The sequence below is a fragment of the Dioscorea cayenensis genome, chromosome 15 (assembly GCF_009730915.1).
Source record: "Dioscorea cayenensis subsp. rotundata cultivar TDr96_F1 chromosome 15, TDr96_F1_v2_PseudoChromosome.rev07_lg8_w22 25.fasta, whole genome shotgun sequence".
NCBI classification, from domain to species: domain Eukaryota; kingdom Viridiplantae; phylum Streptophyta; class Magnoliopsida; order Dioscoreales; family Dioscoreaceae; genus Dioscorea; species Dioscorea cayenensis.
The window spans coordinates 14266673-14277282 of NC_052485.1; the positions used below are offsets into that span (position 1 = coordinate 14266673).

Below are 10610 nucleotides of genomic sequence, written 5' to 3' on the forward strand. Positions count from 1 at the left end.
AAACGAGTAAACTTAAACAGTAACCGAGATTGTTACACGGAAACGTGTTAAATTAAACGGAAACCGTGATTGATAAACGGAAACAAGATAACTTAAACAAAATACAACTATTGTTAAACGTAAAACGTTAAAATTTATCTTTATATTTAATTTACTTCTTCAACTTCTAACAACTCATATTCAAATTCACATTTCATTAAATCATATTTTAAATAAAGATAATTTTGAAACCCGAACAAGGATTAATTAAGAATTAGAGAGGATTTGAGGGGATAATAATTTTTAAATTCAAAGGGAAATATTGATAGAAATTTGTATGATTTAAAGGATTACGGTAAAATAGTCTAAAGTTTATAGAACAAGAATTAATTAAGAATTAGAGAGGATTTGAGGGGGTAATATGCAAATAATCCGATAAATTAGATGATCATTTAATACTAAAGAAACGAAGAGAGAGAGAGAGAGGTTGTGAACAAGAATTAATTAAAAATTAGAGAGGATTTGAGGGGGTAATATGCAAATGAGCATTTAATCCTTCATTTTGCAGAGCTCGGAGGCGAAAAGCTGCATCATTTCTCTCAGCCGCCTCATTCAACTCGAAGCCAGAGAGATTGATCCATATATCTATGAAAAGGTAACTCTTTTACGTTCAAATTCCCTAAAGTTCTTGTTCTTGTTTTTTTCTATTTTGTTTAATTGATTTGGTGATGGCTTTGGTATTTGACTTTGAAGATCGAATCTTTATTGGATCATTTTATTGATTTTTTAATAATTTTGGTTGTTTAATTTTGGCTAGAATCGATTTGAATGGTTGTTGTTGCTTCCCATGTGATCGTTTTTATGTGATCTATGTTGCAATGGATGAGCACGTTAGCTTAAACACAAACCTGGATTGGTAAATGGAAACAAGGTAATTTAAACAAAAAAACAACTATCGTTAAACAGAAACCAAGACTATTAAACGTGTTAACTTAAACATAAACCAGGATTGATAAACGGAAACAAGATAACTTAAACAAAACAACTATTGTTAAACGTAAAAAGCGTATTCGTAAACAGAAACCCAAAACTATTAAACAGAAACTACTAAACTTAATCAGATACGCATTAACATATAAGGTAAAACTATAACACAAATTCTTAATGACTTATTGTAAGCCCAGTGACCCATCAACATTGAACAAGGACTTGAAATCAGAATCCATCGAAGGTGGTCCTTCTTCCATTCGCATTGTTGGAGCCTGGACTTGAATAGGAATCCATAGTTTCTAAAGCAAGAAGGAAGATCAGAAACTAGAAAAAGAAAGAAGCTTACCAACATGAGAAGGAAGTTAAGTTGACAGCGGAGGTCCAAGGTCAGTATTGAAAGCCAAAGAATACATCCAAGACTCAGTAAGAAGGAGAAGAGAAATGAGCGGAGAGCAAAGTTCACCTCATTGCGTTCGAGGAATGACAACATAGGTCCTAAGGAAGCTGGCTTCTAGTAACTATTTTCTCCATAACACAGTATCTTTGGGGATAAACGCTTGGAGAACAAGGGAAAGAAGTGCGGGTCCTCTCTTGCAAGTGGATGAAAGGCCAAAGAGAGGAAAAAAGTTTCGCCAATAAGATGAATACTGTTTATCTTCTGGTTTTATCTTTTCAAGTGCCAAAGTGGTTACATAATGAGCATGATGGTCATTTCGCACTATATAGTGGTTGTCCACAACTTCCCATGCAAGGGTAATATTGTCCATGAAAATTTTAATTGATTCTGTTTCTATCCGTTAGATGCATAATGGGTTGAAAAGTCAGTTGAGGAAAAAAGAGGGGTTTTTTGAGGATACTAAAAGTTAGGAGGGGTAATTGTCCATAAAGAAAATTGTCAAGGGGTTTTTGGCAATTACCACTAAATCCAATAAAATCACAAAACATCAAATTTTAAAAAATTTTAAAATAACAAAAAAATCTTTCCATTGAAATATTTGGGTAAATTTTTTACTAGGTCATTAAACTTTGGTTTATTTTCACTTTAATCACCGAACTTCGATTTGTATCAATTTGGTCATTCAACTTTAATTTGATTTCACCAGGCAAAAATTCAAGGATTTCAACCCATAATTAATTATATGGCTATCTAAAAATCCGAATTAGTCCTCCCCATAACACACTATTAAGCCTATTGGAGATGTCCATGTCATTGAAAAAAAACCACATCATTCATTTAGAGGGCCGAAATCCCTTTGATTTATTACTAAGTGAAATCAAATTAAAATTGAGTGATCAAATTGATGCAAATTAAAGTTCGGTGATCAAAATGAAAATGAGCCAAAAGTTTAGTTACCTACTAAAAAATTTACCCTAAATATTTGGTTGTAAGCAAAAAATATTTTATATTAATTTTATTTTCAAATATTAAGTTGGACACAAAACTTATATTTATTTAAATATTTAAGTTTGAATTATTAATATTAATAAAAATTAATCATTTTAAAACTAAGAATGTACTTTTTTTAAAAAAATAATAACAAATATTTATTATTAAATAATTTTAATATTTACATCAAAATCTTATGAATTTTTGAAACATTTGGTATATATTTGGTTAGGTATTTTAGTAAAAATAGTTGATAATATAAGATTGTTTACTATCCATAAACAATCCATACTTACCATACATATTTTACAATCATTTTATAAATGTTTTTTTTAAAATAAATGTAGAACTTAATCAATATCATGAGTTTTATTTTACATTAATTAATATAAATATAACAAAATTGTGCGTACCAAACTTTGGTGACTTTCTAAATAAGCGGTTCAGAATATTTCTAAATCATGCAAGTTCATATTGTATTAACATCTAAACAATAAAGATCGGTGCATATAATTTTCACAAAATGTCCATGCGGTAAACAAAATAGTCATATGCAGTTGAATTGAGGTTCATAAGGTCTCAAAAGAGGTATAATAAATTCATTGTTAAACCTTAGAACAAGCTACTAGGAACTTAAAATTACAAGAAACCCAAATAAGGTGGTTTTCATCAATAGGTTTAATACTATTGTCTAATTGGAACACAAACATTATTTTTCAATTTATTTTCTTCACCAAGTAAAACAATATTGCTCCTAGCTTTCAATGTATCATCATTCATTGTTGTCTTTAATCAAGTGTCTTATCCATGTTATTTTGACTCTAGGTTATTATAGTCCCGAATCAATCTGAAATTAAAAATTAACTAATCACACCTATAATAATGTTTATGGTATTTCATTTTTTTTAAATAAAAAATCGAACTCATAACTTGTCTATAATTTCAGAAAAAGAAGAAAAAAACTTTTGCAAATAAAGGGTTAGTATAACCATTTTAATCAACAACATTAATAATATTATTACATCATGATTAGAATAAGAAATTAGAAGTTAAAAGCAAAAAGGGGGAAGACGAAAGTTAAAATTAGAATGTACCAGTTCTTGATTCATGGTTCTTGAGCAAAAGAAGAAAGTGAAGAAGAAGAGGGATTGATGATCTTTTATAATATTTTTTTAAATATTTAATTTTCCCAACAAAATTACAATTTTGTAGGGAAAATTGCTTGCGTTGTAAGAATATATCTGGATTAATTTATCCAATTCGAGATATAAATTTAAAAATTTTAAAAATATATTTAGACATTTACAAAATTGTTATTTTGAGAGAAAAAAATTATGTATGCCCTCATGGCGTGATTTTTTTTTTCAAGTTACTTTTTAATTTTCATGATTTTTTTTCGAAAGTTATATTTAAAAGTTGCCATATCAAAAACCAAGCTACCATATAACGATATATTTTTGAAAATTTTAAAAATATTTTTAAACATTTTAAAAACTGTTGTTTTGATATATATATATATATATATATATATACGACATGACAAATATTTCTAAAAATTATTAATATTAATAAAAATTAAAAATTAATTTTTAAAGTTAAAATAATTTCTTTTAATTTTTTCCCATTAAATCCGATAAAATCACAAAACATCAAACTTTTAAAAATTTTAAAAATAAGAAATTATTTCCATTGAAATATTTGGTTGGAGATTAATTTTTTTTTTTTTTACAAATATCAAACTTCATATTCTTGGATCATAAAAAAAATTTGTATAGAGTACACACATATCCGATGTTGGAATATACAAACATCAAACTACTTTCAATGCTCTAAATGGATGGAGGCTTGGAATTGGATGAAATAAGGTTATGAATATTCATATTTTTGAATGACTATAAGTTCACAGCTCTCAAGCACCATCTGTGAGTTATGATTTCCCATTGATTGCCACTTTTACTAATTGAGGCAAACAAATTTATGAAGCAAACCAAATTTTCAGCAATAAAAATGTCAATAGATATGTTTTACTGTTGTTTCCAACCATTCTGTTACCAGATCAATGCACTAAACAGACAACTCACTTGTATGCAACCAGCAATGAAAACCGTAATATCAGTTTCAACATGTTCTACAAAAGACTTGAGAAACAATGAAAACCGCTTTGCTCCTCTAAACTCTTCATATCTGTGTTCAAGATAAAATTAAAATATAATAACATGACAAATATTTTAAAAATTAAAAATTAATTTTTTTTTAAATTAAAACGAAAATATTTTAATATTTTCCTTATTATATTTTTCTCATTATACCTTTTAAATCCAATAAAATCACAAAATATCAAATTTTAAAAAATTTAAAAATAAAAAAATCCATTGAAATATTTGGTTGGAAATAATATATATATATATATTATTTTTAAAAAAAATATTAACTTGGAGACAAAATTTATATTTATCTAAATATTTAAGTTTGAATTATTAATATTAATAAAAAACAAATATTTCAAAATTAAAAATGTATATTTTTTTAAAATAATAGCGAATATTTTTTTTAAATAATTTTAATATTTACATCAAAATCATTTGATTTTTTTTATATATTTTCCATCTATTTAGTTAGGGTATTTTAGTAAAAAAAAATGATAATAAAAGATTATCTGCTAAGGAAACATGATAATCTTATTTTCCAACCACATAGCCAATCAAATAAAAATTGTATTTACACTATGCTTAAAGCAATTATATTTAAGATACATATTCGACAATCATTTTATAAATAATTTTTTTAAAAAACATAAATGTATTTAGACCCCAATAACATGAGTTTTATTTTACATTAGTTATTATAAATATAAAATAATATTATGTTTTATTTTTTAATTTTTCAAATAGACCTTGTTTAGAAAATCATTTAGTTTCTAAAATTCCAAAAGATGATTTATTTAATAACTCCATGTATTTATTAAACCCGGACTCCCCTACCTGGTAACCCAGCATATAAACCAATCCAGATCTTTGATTGGATCACTTATACAATCAATTCGGTGTAACCCAACTTAAATTGACAAACCTGGTGAACATCCAGGTTTTTTTAATTATGACTTAGGTGAGTCGAATTTTATTTTTTGAAATAATGTTAATAAATAATTACCATTACATGACTAACAATTTGTGGATTTAAATAATAATCTTTAATTTTAAAATAATATTTATTTTTTTATTAACCCAACATTTACCTAAATGAGCTTGGGAGTGTTTGATGTTAAACTAGTTTTAATAACTATACTCCAAACAATACACAAACTATTGATATATCTTATCCCACAAAATAAAAAATATTTTTTAATAATTATAATTAGTTAGGTTTTTCAAGTTTTTCATAAGTTAGTATACATAGTATATAAAATATTTTTTAAAAATACAAAAATATAAAACATAATATTTAGTACGGTCATATTCTTATATTTTAAAACCAAATAGAAATTAAAAGATGCCATATCAAAACTCGAAAGCCAATCTTCCAATTGCGCGTTTTTTTTCTCAAATTTTTATTTTTCAAAAAAATATTTGAATTCAAAAGATGCCATATCAAAAGCAAATCTTCCATCTAGTGATATATTTTTAAAAATTTATAATATATATTTAATTATTTAAAAAACTTTCACGATTTTTAAAAAAAATTATGTTTGAAAGTTGACATATCAAGAGCCTATTGGGCATCTAATAATATATATTTAAAAAATTTAAAATATATTTTTAAACATTTAAAAAATTGTTTTGAATATATATATATATATATATATACCATCCTCCCGGTGCCACCTCAGCATATTTGAAAGATAAAATTAAAATATAATAACATGACAAATATTTTAAAAATTAATTTTTTTTAAATTAAAACGAAAATATTTTAATATTTTCCCATTAAACCTTTTAAATGCAATAAAATCACAAAATAAAAAATTTTAAAAAATATAAAATATAAAATTCTCTCCATTGAAATATTTGGTTGGAAATAAAAAAACATTATGTATTATTTTTTTTTTCCAAATAATAAGTTTAGTAAAATTTATATTTATTTAAATATTTAAGTTTGAATTATTAATATTAATAAAAAACATATATTTTAAAATTTGAAATGTACTTTTTTTAAAAAATAATATCAAAATAATTTCAATATTTACATCAAAATAGTATGAATTTTTTATATATTTGGCATATATTTGGTTAGGGTATTTTAGAAAAAAAAATTTGATAATATAAGATTATATGTTGAGGAAACATGATAATCTTATTTTCCAACCAGTACTATTTTACTAATAAAATAAATATTGTGTTTACACTATGCATAAGATACATATTCTACAATCATTTTATAAATAATTTAAAAAATAAATGTATTTAGACCTTAATAACATGAGTTTTATTTTACATTAATTAATATAAATATAATATGTTTCATCCTTTTAATTTTTCTAATAGACCTTGTTTAGAAAATCATTTAGTTCCTAAAATATCAAAAGATGATTTATTTAATAACTCCATGTATTTATTAAACCCGGGCTGCCCTTCATGGTAACCCAGCATCTAAACCAATCAAGATCTTTGATTGGATCACTTATACAATCAACTCGGTGTAACCCCTCTTAAATTGGCAACGTTGGTGAACATCCAAGTTTTTTTAATTATGACTCTGGTGAATCAAATTTTATTTTTTGAAATAAATTTTTTTAATAAATAATTATTATTACATTTGTGGATTAAAAAAATAATCTTTAATTTTAAAATAATATTTATTTTTTGATTAACCCAACATTTATCTAAATGAGCTTGAGAGGGTTTGATGTTAAACTAGTTTTAATAACTATACTCCAAATAATACAAAAACTATTGATATACTTTATCCCACAAAATAAAAATATTTTTTAATAATTATAATTATTTTTTTCAAGTTTTTCACAAGTTAGTATACATAGTATAAAAAATATTTTTAAAAAAATACAAAAATATTAAACATATTTAATGAAGAACCTCTTTTGCATAATATACAAGAGCAACCTGAAGTACATGTTTTATTTACTGTTGTAGAAACCTCCTTTGCAATAGTATTAATAAAATAACTCTCTATTTCTGACAACCTGCTCGAACTTTAAAAATACAAAATACATTGAACATATCAAATGATGATCATTAGAATCCAAATGACTAAGAACAAAGATTTAAAGTATAGTAAGATTGCAATTAGCAAATTAATTATATAAGCAACTACCATAGCTAAACAATTCTCATTTCATAGAAAAAAAGAAAACCATGTACTTAAAATTAATAAAAACAATTGGTTCCAATATTATACTAGGTTATCAGAATAAGAAATCCAATCAACAGTTACTTATTTCAAACAGTAGCTAAATTCTGAAATAGCATAAACTCCACAAACCAGAACCAATATGGAGCTAAATAATAGAAAATACAGAGAAGAGACAAAATAATCTGATGCCATTGCTTGGTTTCCCAGTAATTCAAGAACTGCCTGTCTTTCCTTGGCTTGGTGTTCATAAACAGTTCAAAAGAGCTCACAACCTCTTGATGCGATGCAATGCAATGCAATCCAATCCATCTATAGATTTATCAGAAGAAGTATCATCATCTTATTATGAACTTAAACGGTATACCAGCCAGAAAACAGCTTGACGACAATCTCAACCACGTAACAAATATCTCAAATTAGTAAAATAATTGGTAATTAGATAACCATACAGCTGGTCCCTTTTGCATCCTTTGTGTCTTCAATTGGTCTGACAGTTGCTATCCTTCAAGTTCGATATCATTCTACCACCCAACAGATTACCACATGGTCGCATTAAGTTTCCAGTTGATGTCTCTGTAGTCTGGTTGGTGAACAAAGCTCTCACAAAATCACAGGACCTGATTAACATCCATTAAATTTGATTTCCTTGCAAACTAATCATCCAATTGATGGAGAGGTATAGATATACTCTGGCAGCAGAACACACAACCTGTTCACCAGAAATAAATGGATGCATTAAAATCTGATAGCCACAAACCATCATCACAAGAAAATGATGCATCAATTAAATAATGCTATTTTCATAGCCTCGTCACAAGATTATGTTATGAAAGAACTAATAACTAATTTCTCAAAACAAATAATGGTTCTGGATATCCTCTTATTAGAAGAAAATACCTATTTGTGAGAGTACATTATTATGAGCATCAAGAAAATGACAAGTTTTTCCCAAATTAAAGAACTCAGGAAACAGAACTTATTCAACTAGAAATGGCCAGGCTGCTGTATTACTGAAATCACAAGAGATTGAACAAACTATAAAACAAAAACTATGAATAAACAACATATTAACATTCTCTTGAGCATGGAAAAAAAATTGATTTTTACCAAAAACAATTGTTCATAGAGAAACGGTCAGAATGCTGCATTACTAGAATCACATGAGATTGACCAAAATATATAACAAAAGCAATGTACAAACAACATATTTGGTTAAGGTGTGACAAAAATTTCATTCTTGACAAATAATATGAATGAATTCAGTTCAAAACCACAGAAAATGAACACTTACTCTCAGAAGTCCAAGCTCAATCTCACCCTGCCCGGTGACATGAAAACCTTTATATAAGAAAAATCTAAGCGCCAGACATATAATGAATATACCAGTTTCCTGATCCAACCAGTTGATAATTTTATCCTACAAAACTGAAGCACAACACACACATACATCAACAAAAGCAATATATCAAACAACAATCAGAATGCTTTCAAATATGAAGTGATTCAGAAACCCACTTTTGAAAAGATCAAGTCCTCAATCAGATCTTCCAGGCACCAAATGGAATTCACTAGAATCCAAGCTACCTGATGTACCTTGCCTAAAGACAACTAATCAGTTCAGCACACTTGGTCAAATATGAGCATTGATCAAACCAAATACAAGATACTATCAAAGTAAGCATACTTCAATGGTTACCGCCAATGTATTCCTCATTGTTAAATCAAACCAACAGGGCATGATCCCAAAGTCATCAAAATGCTCCTTGTCCAAAAGTCACTAAAGTCAAAGCAACCAAATGTACCTTACCTAACAACAATTAATCAGCTAAGCACACTTGGTCAAAAATGAGCATTGATCAAACCAAATAAGAGAAATACCATCAACGGAAACATCCTTCAAGAGTTACTGCCCATGTAATCCTCATTGTTAAATCAAACCAACAGGGCATGATCACAAAGTCATTAAACGCTCCTCAAAGCTACAACCATTTCTTATTAGTAACACTGAATTATATAGTAAACATCAGTAACAATGATTTATCGTCAATTCTCTATTAACTGTCCAATTATGCAAATCATCAACACGCTTGATAGATCACCTGTCAACTATTATTATTACCTAAACAAACTTAAGGTTAAAAAATATTAACATGATAGACCCAAACACAGACAGATTGTAGTGAATACTGACATGATTGCCTTTGAGCAAACCAAGTACCGAGCGTTATAATTTTCAATTTTACATTATCAAACTAGTTGACAATTTACCCTAAAAAACCAAATCGACACCACTCAATTTATCATGAAAAACCAAACCACCACAACCTTAGAATCCAAGTTATACCGTGTATAAGTTTCCTAAATACTATTAATTACTTAAGCACATAGATCAAAAGACAACTTATCAAATCAAATAAAGTAAATGCTATCAAACTAAACCCATCGGGAAGAAAAAATAAATAATTGAAGAAAGTATTAACAGAAGAACTGATCTCCAATCTCATCCAATGGCCAGCAATTGGCCTCCGTCAATGTCTAATTTCTTCAACCAGATATACTGAGCCACCAAATAACCTTGAATAGAAAATCTGATTAAGACATAATATCAACAAAACGTTCCTTCATGAAACAAACAAACTACCTAGATTATGCAAAATATAACCAACGAACAATCAAAAGCTGCAGTTAATCTTGGCCTGTCCAAACTTAATCTAAAGATTATAAATCAACTATTTCATTGAGTGTTATCAGCGAAATTCGACATTTCAATTTAATGAAAGATCAGATCCGTGTATGTAAATATAGACTAATGAATCACATGATTTACATGCATTTTCAAAAGATGGGAAATATTTTAATAAAACATGCACTTTTCAGATGTGTATATAAATACTATATTACTATGAATCATGTTGGTTTTATATAACTTCGATTTAAATCATATTAG

General features: G+C 27.0%; 1 long non-coding RNA gene across 2 annotated transcripts; it reads right to left on the minus strand.

Annotated features, from left to right (window-relative positions):
- Nucleotides 1–7672: 7672 nt before the first annotated feature.
- LOC120277138 lies at nucleotides 7673–10610 on the minus strand. 2 transcript variants are annotated; one of them, XR_005541471.1, is made up of 4 exons: nucleotides 9542–10610; nucleotides 9179–9470; nucleotides 8955–9088; nucleotides 7673–8372 (listed from the first exon to the last, which is right to left on the minus strand). It is a non-coding gene; the product is annotated as an uncharacterized LOC120277138 (long non-coding RNA). The 2 variants fall into 2 exon arrangements; XR_005541470.1 differs by having other exon boundaries at nucleotides 9179–10605.